The sequence below is a fragment of the Micromys minutus genome (genome assembly GCF_963924665.1).
Source record: "Micromys minutus genome assembly, chromosome: 17".
In the NCBI taxonomy this organism is placed as follows: Eukaryota; Metazoa; Chordata; class Mammalia; order Rodentia; family Muridae; genus Micromys; species Micromys minutus.
In genome coordinates, this window is record NC_137952.1 from 11,433,812 (window position 1) to 11,446,691 (window position 12,880).

The window sequence follows — 12,880 nt, forward strand, 5'->3', positions numbered from 1 at the left end:
GTGGGATGCAAAGAGAGTTGGGGGCTCACAGCACTGTGGGTGTTTGGTGTCTTCAGTGGTGTGCCTGAGATGAAACATCACATGGGTGGCTGGGTGGTAGTCACCATCATGGTGTTTGTGTGTGCTTCTGCACACGTGTGACCAGGGATGTTGGGTATTTTCCTCTATCCCTCTCAATTTTCTCCATTGACTCTGGGACTCACTGATTGGCTACTACGGCTAGACAACATGGCCATCTTCCTGTTTGCTTCTCAGAGTGCTGGCCCTGTAGATGTGCACTGTCATGGAGACTTTTAAATAAATGGATGCTAAGTTCATGTCATCATGCCTGTAGAGCAAGCAGTCCAACCACAGAGCCACCCTCCCAGCCCCATAAGCCACATTCATCCTCCTTCCTCTCTTTCCTTTTCCCTCCTCATGCCTTTCTCTTGATTTGCATGCTAGAGCCTGAATCCAGGTTTCATGCATGCAAAGCACATGTCTTTCTACGGAGGTACAGTTTAAATCCTGGTGGCATGTCTTGGCCTGACAGTTCAATCACTAGATCTTTGGGTTTTATGGACAGACAAAAGCAGAGTAATAACAGTCCCCAGTTACCTGGGGCCCTCCAAATAATGTAAACCAGAAGAAACCAACTTGAAAATATGATGTACACAAAAATAAGGGATGGGGCTGCAAACAGTTCCCTTTTGATATTAGATTTGAGTTTTTGCCAGAGGAGAGAGAAACTTGAACCCACTAAGTTTAAGCATACATTTAGCAGGGCATGTCCTTTGTCTTGGGAAGTATCATGTGTACAATGACACCACAACTGCCCAGCCCTGCTGTGTGGTGCTGAAGATCATGCCATTGACAGAGAAGAACTTCACTAGCATGATCAGAAATTATGCGTTATGGTTTCTGGTAACCAAGATGTGTACAATGTGTTTTCTAACAAACATTTGAGACCTAAAATTATAGAGACACTGTTTACATCTATCACCCTGTGATGAGAAACACGCAGGATGAGAGGAGCAGAGCAAGAATAGAGGCTTGAGGACAAGCAGAGAAGCAGGACGTCCTAGGCAAGGATCCAGAGGTGGATGTGTGGAAGTAAGGCTGTAAGGACAAGCTTCCCAGAGGTGCTGTTCTGGCTTGAGAGAACTGGCCTGGAAATGGAAAGAAGTCAGGTGAAAAGCAATTTCAAGAAAAATCAGAAGCCCAGTGCTTGGTGATGGTGAAATAGGAAATGCCAATGAAGTAAAGGCATGGGCACTGGGCTTGTCTAGCAACATAGCAATTAGTCAGTAGCCAAGGCTGCCTTGGGGAGGGAAGGAAATGTGACTCAGACATGCTGTCTCAGCTTGACTGTCAACTTGACAAAGCCTAGAACCTCCTGAGAAGGGAGTCTCAGTAGAGGGATTACCCAGATCAAATAGCTCTATGGGCATATCTGGAGGGGGGGATTGCTTCCATTGCTAATCCATGTAGCAGAGCCCAGCCTACTATGCTTGACACCATTCTCTGGGCTGTTCCTGGGCTAAGAAAAGCTAGCCAGGCATGAGCATACACATGAGCCAGCAGGTAGCCTCTTCCATGGTTGCTGATGCACTTCCTTAGCCTCAAGTGAGGTCCCTGCATGGAGGTAATGCCAAGTGGAACAACAAACTACCCTGCTTTCAGGTTCCTGACTTGAGTTCCTGTCTTGACTTTCCTCCGTGATATACTGCGACCCGAAAACTGTAAGATATATAAAAGCTTTCCTCCCTAAGTTATTTTTGGTCAGAGTGCTTTATCCCAGCAACGGGAAGGAAACCAGAACATATGCCTAGCTTCCTGAGCAGATGTGCAGTACAGTTACAGGGACCCAGGATCAGTTTCCTGCAAACATACAGGCCACACAACGAAAGGGGGTGGGCATCAGAACTGGAGGAAGGACTTCCAGGGCAGGGAATCGACAGTGCCTGCTCTACTCATTTCTAACCAGCACGTGCACGCCCTGTCCTCTGCTGTCTGGAAAGCTGATACGTCTTTCAGGTACTACAGTAATCATTCCTTACAAACAGCGTAGATGGGGAAAGCGGTTTCAACAGTGGGTCTCTGAGCATGCCCTTGTGTCCTGCTAAAAACCCTGGTTTGGCACAGCTGGCCTGAATGTAAGAGGCTTAGAAAATGTTATGGGAACTCATGGACCCTCCTTCATTTGAGGCTTCTGTGTTACATGGGGCAGCTGAGAGGAGTGGACGCCTTCCTTGTTTTAAGGATCTTTATATACAGTCTAGAATCTCCACAACGGCCAACTCTGAAATATTCAGAAAGGGAAATAAAGAAAAGAAAGAAAGCTCTATTTCTGAATGACTAGCTAGAGTTTGGATAAACAGAGGGAGCACTAGGAAAAAGCAAAAACATGACCATAGAAACCAGAGAAGCCTCTAAAAAGCCTGTTTCAAATCCAGAGAGAAAAGTAAATTGTTCCACAGTTATGACTAAACTATGCATGGGTAACTTGTGAGTCAAAACTGGATTTCTCAGTAAAGTTATTCTATCAAAAGGAAAACAAGAATCATGAAGTGATATTGTAGCATAAGGCACATGGATTGTAGCTTGATTCACACATGATGCCAAATTGCATTAAATACCAGGCCGGACTGGGGCATAGCTCTGTGATGGAGCATTTGCCAGCTGTGAAAGGCTTGGGGATGGACCCCCAGCACTGCAAACAACAAAGCCACAGATAGATAAAAGCCAGAAAGCAAAACACGGCCACTTAGGGAGATGGTCAAAGGAATTAATTCTCCATTTCCAATTTTCACAATACAGCTCAGAAACTGTAACCCCTCCCCATCCCCCTCCCCCACTACCATGTAGTCGCAACTGGGTGAAGAGCTGAGTGTGGGCATCTCATCTGTCACTTGCTAACAACAGTAAGGGAAGTTAAATTTTTATTATTTTCAGGAAGATCTAGGTCTGCTTTTTTTTGATAGGAAGTTCGGGGTGAATTCTAACTCATTCAGTTAGGGAGACATCACAAAACTCCAGCCGTGGCAGTTTACCTTGTTTATGAACAGAAAGGCACTGTTCATGCCAGTCTGCGCAAAAGGAGAGCAAGAACCATTGGGGTGGCACTTCTGTTTCCCCCTGAGGTTATCATTGGGCTGGAACTATCTCCCCAGAGGGAATTCTTTCCAAAATTAACAAGAAACACAAGCAAACGTTTGGAGAACTTTCAAATCCCGAAATACCCAAATTGGACCAGAAACCTGTTTTTCAAAGCAGCTTCAAGGATCCTCAAAGCCCTCGTGCACGAGAGTCCTGTCCTTTATGGATGTGTCTTTAAACCTGGTCCTCAGCAAATTCAGAGCCAGGAGGCAAAATCACACATTTCTCACATAGTTCGTGTTATTTCAGATGCAGGTATTACCAGGTAGTGTGGTGAGAGTCCAGGTGATTGATAACCTCTGAGTCCTTTCCCCTAAATGAGGTTCATCTATGCCACTACTCCAAACACAGTCCTTGACATTAGTCATTGTCCTCATCTCTTAGGTCTATGAATGACAGTGGAATAAGAATAGATTTTCTTCCACCCAACACCAGAAGAAACATAGATGTACAAAGTCAAATGGGGGCTTGCAAGGTAGCTCCATGGATAAGGTGTTTCCTACCCAAGTGCAAGGACCTCAGTTTAATGCCCCAGTACTCACAAAAAGCCAGACGCATTAGTGTGTATTTCTGTAATCTCTGTGCTCCTGAGAGGATATCAGAGGTAGAGACAGAAGAATTTCTGAAAGCTGGTGGGCCTGGTATATGCAGTCTGCGTATGTGGTGGTGGTGATGGTGGTATGTTTTGTTTTCTACACATGTGCCCATGACCTGTGCATACACATTAGTATGCACATTAATACACATACATACATCATACACCTTTAATTTTAAGTAGTTGAACATCTCAGAAGCATAAAATGAAAATAATGCATTTTTTTCCCCTCAGCCATCTTTGTTTTCAGAGGATCCCCTTTGAGGAACACTAGGTCTATCTCAGCATTTTTCTAAGATATGCAAAGATAAGTTAGTTACTTAAATCATACTTTAAATCAGTGATTCTCAACTGGGGTGAAGTTGCCCTCCATCTTCACATATAGATGGCATTTGGTAACATTGGAAGAAGGTAACTTGGATGCAAACTGGTGATGATGCATCCTGTGGGCAGAGGGATGCTGCTGATCATCCTTCAAGACACAGGAAACATCCTGCTGCTGTTATCTGGTCCCAGTGTCAGCAGTAACAAAATGGGGAGACCCTAATTTTAAAAAAGCAGACTAAAGCACGCATATGAACTTTCAATAAGTTGCCAGTGACCGTGTTATAGGCTTTTCCCCATACAAAATAATTGCTGACTATTCTACAGTGAATATGAAAATATGCATTCATTTAATTCCTTAGATGGAATTAATATTGTTCTAAATATTTTGTTATTATGAAGGGGGCCATAATCCATATCCTTACATTATTTTGTTGTTCACCTGTGATCTGATTCCCAGATGCTGTACTGTTTGTTCAGAGAGCATACATAGTTATATTTTTGAGAGACATTGCCAAAAGGGCACTAGAAGATTTGCTTTTAGCCAATCTGATATTATCTAGAGTTGTAGGAATGGACTCCTTTTCTCTGTTGATTAAAGAATTAAAAGCCAGGAGAAGTTTGAAAGTCAAGCAAAGCCAATATTTATTCAAAGAGGACAATTTTATTAGAGTTTAAAAGAAAAAATTCCAGATCAGGCAAGAGGAGGAGAATGGAGAAGAGAAAAACAAAAGAAAGGAGAGAGAGAGAGAGCAAGCGAGAGAGAGAGAGAGAGAGAGAGAGAGAGAGAGAGAGAGAGAGAGACAGAAAGAGACAGAGACAGAGAGAGATGGAGAGACAAAGAGATACAGAGAGACATAGAGATAGAGAGAGACACAGAGAGACAGAGAGACACAGAGATAGATAGATAGATAGATAGATAGATAGATAGAGATAGAGATAGAGATAGAGATAGAAAGAGAGAGAGAGAGAGAGAGAGAGAGAGAGTTAAGCCAGCCAGCATGGAGGCAGCCCTGGCAGTAGACACAGTACAGAGTGGGGTTAGAGAGAGAATGAAGCCCCAGTGTTAGGGAAAGCATGGTTGGAAAAGGCATTAAATAGAGGCCGGGCTTTGTGAGTGATTCAGAAAAGCAGGCAGACTGTGTGCTCTTCTACAGAGTATGCTAGGGTTCTGGGAAGGAAAAAGTATAAACACTCATTACAGGGGTAATTGTTCCCTATTTCTTTAGCACAGTTTAAAGTGAGCCTGCCTTTAGGAAATATGCATTCCTAAAATGGTCCTTAGCCAGCAGATTGGCCAATCCATCGAGATTAAATCTTTATACTTGGGGTAGCTTGGAATGCTGTGGTTCCACCCGGCTTGACATGTCATTGCCTTGACCATAAGTCACTAGTTTTCCTTTAATGGGCCTTTCCCACTGTTGCACCAAGTCTACAGGATGATCTGTTCGTGCAACCACCGCTCTTCAGAATACCAACTGGGCCCTGTGTCTCAGAAACAAGATGCTGTTCTCCTCAGACTGGAAATGGATTCCTACTCAAAGGAACCCCTTGGTCTGAGGAGAGTTCCTGATTAGATTCATCAGGTTTGACTTCACTCCAGTGGTCTGGAGGATGCCAAAGCTTCGGACAGAGTAGCCTGTAGATGTTACCCTCCCAGTCTCACCTTCCCAAACCTTTTCCCAAGATGGCAATGTTTCCCCTACTCCCCAGTGACCTTCTCAGAAACCTAACTGGGAGGAATGGCCCCTCCTTAGACCTCAGGCCCAGCTAGCCTCCTGCCAACACCCTCAATGACCTCCAGGATCCCTGGGCCACCGTGTGAGAAACCAAGGCCCTTTCTTTCCTCTGAGGGTTCCTGTTTCATTGTATAGAGCACAAGGACAAAGCAGGTCTTCTAGTAAATGGTCCGAATCTTGTTTTGAAAAAGTGGAGAGTAAGAGATTCATCGCCTGCTCCAATTTCCATGTTGCCTTTGTTCCTCTGGCCCAGTTGACAGAGCTGGGCTCTCCCCCTGCATCCTAATGAAGGCCAATGAAATGGGCTAAATCCTCAGTCACAATGTTCACACTGCAAGTTCTGACGCTGCTTGGAACAAAACGAATCGGTCTTCCCCAATTAAAGTAAAACGGTGAATCTAGACTCATTGGGGATTTTGGAGTCTCAGAAGGTTTCCCACTGGTCTGTCCCAAGGACCAGGGAGAAAGGGCAGGATGAGAAGCTCACATTATTCCTGAGCTTCAAAGCAGCAACCAGAGTTTCTCATCAGAATGAGCCACTGGGAACTTTGGGAGGGTCCATGGAAACAAGAGTGTTGATGCAAAGAGAACGTAGGAGACCCCAGTGGGCAGCAGCCATGTCTTCCATCATAGATGGACAAGGGCAGCAGCAGTGTCTCCCATCTTAGATAAGTAAATGAATATGGTGAGATTGATATAGATATCTAGAGACAAGCAGGTGGAGCAACTTAAAAATAGAATCACCACCCTTTTCTCAATTCTAAAGACGTCTCTATTCCTGAAATATGGGAAATAGGTACATTCTTTTCTAATGGGAGATGGTGCGCACCAGGGTAAAGGTGTAAGGTGAATGGCTTTGGACAGACTGTGTGTCTGCATTTCTCAGCCTTGAATGAGTGATTTAACATTTATGAGCTTCTATTTTCCAGTTAGAAATCATAGAAAAATAATGTTAGGTTATTGCGGGGATGAAGCTTAGTGATTCATGTAAGTCAGAGTATGAGGAGCAATTATTTTCAAATTATGATTATCAACACCCCCATTTAACTAAAATGCCATTTAAAATTTATTATAAAGTTACAGTAAATAAATCACTAAAATATTCCTCGTTATTTATAATGACGAGTAATGACAGTAATGTAAATGATGCATTGGGGTAGAATCTTACTAAGATTTGGTACATGAAGGAAAGAATGGCTATACTATAGACCTTTCTCTTTTCATTTTATAATCTAATATTTTATTTTTAAATTAAATGTTCTTGCCTATAGATCTAAAAGATTTTTGAAAATTTTTACTGAAACCAGATTCTTCTTTCATTTAATACATCCTGACCACAGTTTTCCCTCCCCTTTTCCCCCCTCTTAAAATATAGTTAATGTACTAGTACGTGATATGTCTATACATGCATAGATAGATCATTGATCATTCATTGATTATGCCCATCTACTCTGCATCCCCGCTCTTCCTCCCTTCTGTCTCTTGTTTCATGCAGGGTAAAGTTCTGGAGAGTTCATGTGATGGGGGGAAAGTATTTTGTTAGTCAGAACTTAGCAAACAGAGTTCCCCCAAAGCCTGGGGGACCACATAGAAATTACTCACTAGATGAACTCTTCCCACAAACATGGGATGGAACAGACCACGTGGGAAGGCTGCTTGGGCTGTATCCATTTGCCTGTTCCTTGTCCTGGTCCTTTGGCTTTTGTTTTGGCATATGAGGTCACTGAGGCAGGACTTAATGCAGGAGCAGATTTTCTGTAGGTCCTGGGTTAAGAGGTAATCCATTAGGGCTGGGATGGGCTGCCTGCCCACTGAGAGCAGAGGCACCAAAGAATTAACCTGAAATGGAGACAAATATTTCTGTGGCCACAACCTCAGATGAACTCCAGCCCTAGACATAGGCCACAAAACTCCTGTCTTTCTTGAAGGCCGGCCTGTGAGAACATTCTTTGCCCAACATCAAAAGGTAAAAGTGTCATTCTCTCTCTCTCTCTCTCTCTCTCTCTCTCTCTCTCTCTCTCTCTGTGTGTGTGTGTGTGTGTGTGTGTCTGTGTCTGTGTCTGTGTGTCTGTGTGCATGTTCATGTAGTATATGCATGGGTGAACATGTACCTGTGGAGTCCAGAAGTCAACATCTGGTGTCTTTCTCAATCCCTCTCCACTTTATATATTTGAGACAAGGTTTGTCATGGAAATAGCTCACTTCTTGACTAGATCGACTAGCCTGTGAATGTTGGGGATCTGCCTATCTCCACCCACTAAGTACTGAGTTTGCAAAGTGCATTACCATATTCAGATGGTAAGTGGGTGCTGAGGATCCAAACTTAGGTCTGCATGCCTTTGTGGCAGGCACTTTAACTGGCTAAACTAGCTCCTGAACTTCCTCACTTTTTCTATATATTTTAAGATTCTATTTTCTTAGATAGATTTCACTCTGTAGCCCAGGCTGGTCCTAGAACTCATTCTATATCCCAGGGTGATGTATAAATCTCAGAAGTCCTGCCTTTGGCTTCTAAGCACTAGGATTACAGATGTCAGCATCTATAATGAGTATAATTCTATACTCAGCATGTCTATTCTTAACATAGCCCAGCCTCTGGGCTTCATGTAATTTTATCCCCTCAATTTTATCAACATTACAGCACAATAGATACTTGGATAACTGTCCCTTTACTGATTAATTTAGAAATATTTTGGGTGCCCATTAAACTGGATACTGGGGAAGACAGAGGGATATAATGCATGTTGTCTCCTCCTTTGACAAAGCCATAAGACACTCTTAACCTTAGCACTTTCCTAGTACAGAGGAAAGGGTACATGTAGATTTCCTGGCAAGGACTTTCACTAGCAAGAAGTTTGGTAGTGGTGGTGAAGACTAATGAATGGGAGTCTCACTAGCTATCCCAAGATGGCCTTGAGCTCAAGATCCTCCCACTTCAGAATCCCCAGTGCTAACATAATACATTGGGCACTGAATGCCTCTTATATGTCAGACACTGGCTAGAATCTCCAAGGACTGAATGTGCTAGGCAACTCAGGACCATTTTTCAAGATAATTCCCATCACACTCACGGCTAAGCACCAGAATTGTCCAGGGATGTTCATTATTTCTTGTACTTTGAAAGGTTGGCACTACTAACTACTGGGAGATATTTCACCCAGTAGAATCTCTCTCTCTCTCTCTCTCTTTCTCTCTCTCTCTCTCTCTCTCTCTCTCTCTCTCTCTCTCTCTCTCTCTCTCTCTCTCTCTCTGTGTGTGCATGCTGTGTACCTGTGGTGTTTATATGTCTGTGCACATATGACATGTTCAGATGTACCTGTAGGGGTCAGAGGTCAACCTTAGGTATCTTCTCCAGGAGATATCTACCTTCTTTTTCAGAGTGTCTCTCACTGACTTTGCTAGTCTGAGGCTTGAACTCAGGTCCTCACACTTGCATAACAAATATCTTACTGAGCTATCTTTCCTGGTCTATATACATCTTAATGATGACTAAAAAATATAATCTCTAAAATTTGGGAAAAACTAAAAAAGACTATAACTATAAGCAGATACAGTAACAGATCTATTGAGCTTCTCAGATCATGTAAGTAATACTTACTCTATGACAGGTTGACTTGGAATAAGAAATTAAACTAAGATGTTCTGAAAAATTGGTCAATGTTGACTGTTCTTGGACATGGGCAGTTTTTAAATAGGCCATCCAAGCACCGGAAAGAGCTATTTGAAAGACACAGTGTCCCAGAGGCCCAGGACAATGTTGATTAAGATCAAATAGCCAATTAAACCCCAGTCTCCAAATTGCTGCTGGATGAAGAAACAGCAGTGTGTGCCATCCAAGCATAACTTCACATGGGTAGCACCTCATTCACACCCACAGAGGGATGAAAAACAGAATTCTATTGGCTGGAAAGGATTAAAAAGAGACTTTGGTGAAGTCTCTTAATCAGTTGGTGCCATTATTTCTGGTTAATGATGACCTTTGAGAGTACAACACATGTGCTTTAGCCCAGAAGCACCAAAGTCAAGCGTGAACTCAACAAGAAAAAGTGTAGAAAGAAAGAGGCCACCACCCACTTGTCTGTGAGCACTGGCTTTGTGTTAAGTTGGGTTTCAGAATTCACAAAGCCTCAGTGAGAACATTATGCTTTTCCCAAACACAATCCAAACTGTCACAAGCTGTCTCCTTGCTTTTGGTGATGATGAGATTGGGCAGATTTGAAGAGGATGCTAAGAACTAAAACGAATACCCTGCTGACCCAGCTCTGATCACAGCAAGATCACAGGATAATGACTTCTAGTAATGTTGGGCCCGAGTCCTTTGTTGTTTAATGCTCAGGAACTCTTGTGGAGAATGAATACCACCTCCAAATTTCCTCAGTGGGTAACCTGGCTTTCACAAATATTTTATGACTAATATTTTCCAAAAGGCAAATGCACTTCTTCCTACATTATATTGTGATTCACTATAGACCATTTGTGAAATCAAGAAGAATATACATAATAATTAGTTTAAGATAATAAGTAGAATGCAAACTAGGATAAAAATTAGAAAAAGATGGTGAGGAGAGATTAGCCACAAGTCACCACAAGTTTATCTAGAGATGTAAACATTTATTTTATTCTGACCTGAATTTCTTTCTGCTCTATATCCTGTGTGTGTGTATACATGTGTGTGTTTTACATACAAACACACTCTTTCTCTCTTTATGTAATACACACACACACACACACACACACACACACACACACACACACACACACACATTTAAATGACTGCAACTGGGAACCCCATCTGGTGATGAAGTTTGGAGGACGGAGAGCCAATCATGTGGCCATGAGAGCTATAAACCAGAAGGCTACAGGACCAGGCCTTCTTAAGCCTCTTGGAGCTCATAAAGAACATTCCCCAGATACTACACAAAACTACAGTGGTTGACTTTTGCTGTACTGGGTTTTGGTCTTGCTCTGGTTCCACCTCTCTTTTCCATGGAAATGTTTACTCTATGCTGATATTAGATGTATAGAACCTTTTGATTGCACAGTGGCTCATATGTTGTATTAGTCTCAGAAGATACTTTGAGTTCTTGAACAGTAGTGACAATGTAAAGATTATTGGGACTTAAGGAATAAAGTGAGTTTGTTTTGTGTTATGAAATGGACATGAATCATTTAGGGGGAAGGAGTGACATTGTGTGGTTTAAAAGTGATGTTTGGGTGTCAGTTGATAAGGGATAGAATTATGATGGTTAGTAAATTAGATAGATCATCATCTGTTTAGGCTTCTAAAATATTGGATAACCTTTAATGAATGTTAAGTGGTTGTATGTGTTTTGGGGTTTTGTTATTTGAAGGGTACTCAAAACATGAAACATCTGTATTGTTGATTAAAAAGACCTATTAGATTTGAGATTTTTTTAATGTGTGCACATATACACATGTGACAGGCAAGCACACAGATAGATGATGGATTATAGATATATGATAGATAGATAGATGATAGACAGACAGATAGATACATAGACAGATGAAGTAGATAGGTAGGTATGTAGATATTAAGATAGGTAGATACACACAGACTTTTAAGGTCATAGGAATGAGTAGAGGCCACAGCAATACTCGTGGAGAGAGTCAATATTGTCTCTCAATGGACTTGATAGCATCTTAAAGATTATTCAAAATGCCGGACAGTGTGGTACATAGGTGCTTCTCTCACAGGGAAGAGTTTCTAAGTCTTTTCTCAATGTCTCATCTTTGCACTGTGGACTTGTGCCTGATACACTGGTCACACTGCACTGCTTACAGCACATGCCCTGGCTAAGTGGCTGCCACTGTCCAGTACCTTAGAGATGACACAAATGTGATAAAACTGGAAATTCTAATGACCAGTCTCCAGTACTCATTCTGGGCAGAGCATCCAACTTCGAATCTGCGTTCATTTTATTTGGCTCTCTATCTGTAGATTCAGAAGCTTCCTTTCACACCACACAGCTGGCTACGTGGTATCAAGGCAGTTCCAGCAATTTTACCGAATGCAGTGAGTCTTTGTTGCTCCCAAATAACAACTTCTGTTATTAGCTAGTACTTCCTGAAGTCCTTTGCACCCTATTCAAGTTGACCTAAAGCCTCCATGGCTACCTTACCTAAAAGATAGCATGCTATCTTTTGATGCGATTTTAGAATAAAAGCATCAGTCACAGGCAACCTGGCGCTAATGAGAAAGGTATGTATATTTACTTCTCCATCCTCACTTGTATCTTGTTTTTCTCTGTCAGAAGGAGTGGAGTCAGTTAGATTAAAGACATGATACTGAGTTTCTTACAGTGACAGCCCTTTAACATCTTATTGAACTACTGAAATTTTTCTTTATTTTTACAGGACTGGGGGTTAAATGTAGGATCTCATATGTGCTTGGGGAAGCACTTTGCTACTAGACCATATGGCCAGACACTTTCATTTTTAATTTTGAGGCAGGGTTTACGTTGGGCTGACACTGAACCTCTGCTATAGCCCAGGCTAGTCTTGGACGTTTAGTGTTCCCCTATTCAGTCCCTGGGAATCTACCAGGCCTGGCTTAGGATTTACTTCACTGACAAAGATTTTGCTTGGTAAAATTCAGACCCAGAGAATGTGCGATGGCTATCACAAAGAATAACTTGGTGGATGCCGTGAATCCTTTTTATTTGCAAGTGCTTAAGTGAGGCTGAGGAGAGACTGGGCACACGTGCCTTTAGAATAAGCTGGAACCAACACCACTTGTATGTCTGGTTTTGAAGTGAAAAAAAAAAGTCTGTCTTTACACATGAACTCACAGCAGTTACATGGGACCTGCACAAAATCAAGCTGGTCAATGCCCAGCATGGATGGGAGAAGTGCTCATGAAGTTCTACCCCAGCTGAGAAGCTATCGATGGCTGATGGTCCCCTTGTCTCCAAGAGGATATCTCCCCCTTACCCTCCTTGGGGCCTCGAGTCTGTTGAGAGTTAGGCACATCTTCTTTCACTGAGACCAGACCAGGCAGTTTTCTGCTGCATATGTGTCCAGGGCCTCAGATCAACTGGTGTGTGCTGCCTTGTTGGTGGCTCAG

The 12,880-nt window shown here is 42.5% G+C and overlaps 1 protein-coding gene across 1 annotated transcript in view; it reads left to right on the plus strand.

Annotated features, from left to right (window-relative positions):
* Positions 1–12,880, plus strand: part of PAMR1 (peptidase domain containing associated with muscle regeneration 1) — an 89,508-nt gene that overhangs the window by 59,638 nt on the left and 16,990 nt on the right. The window lies entirely within an intron of this gene.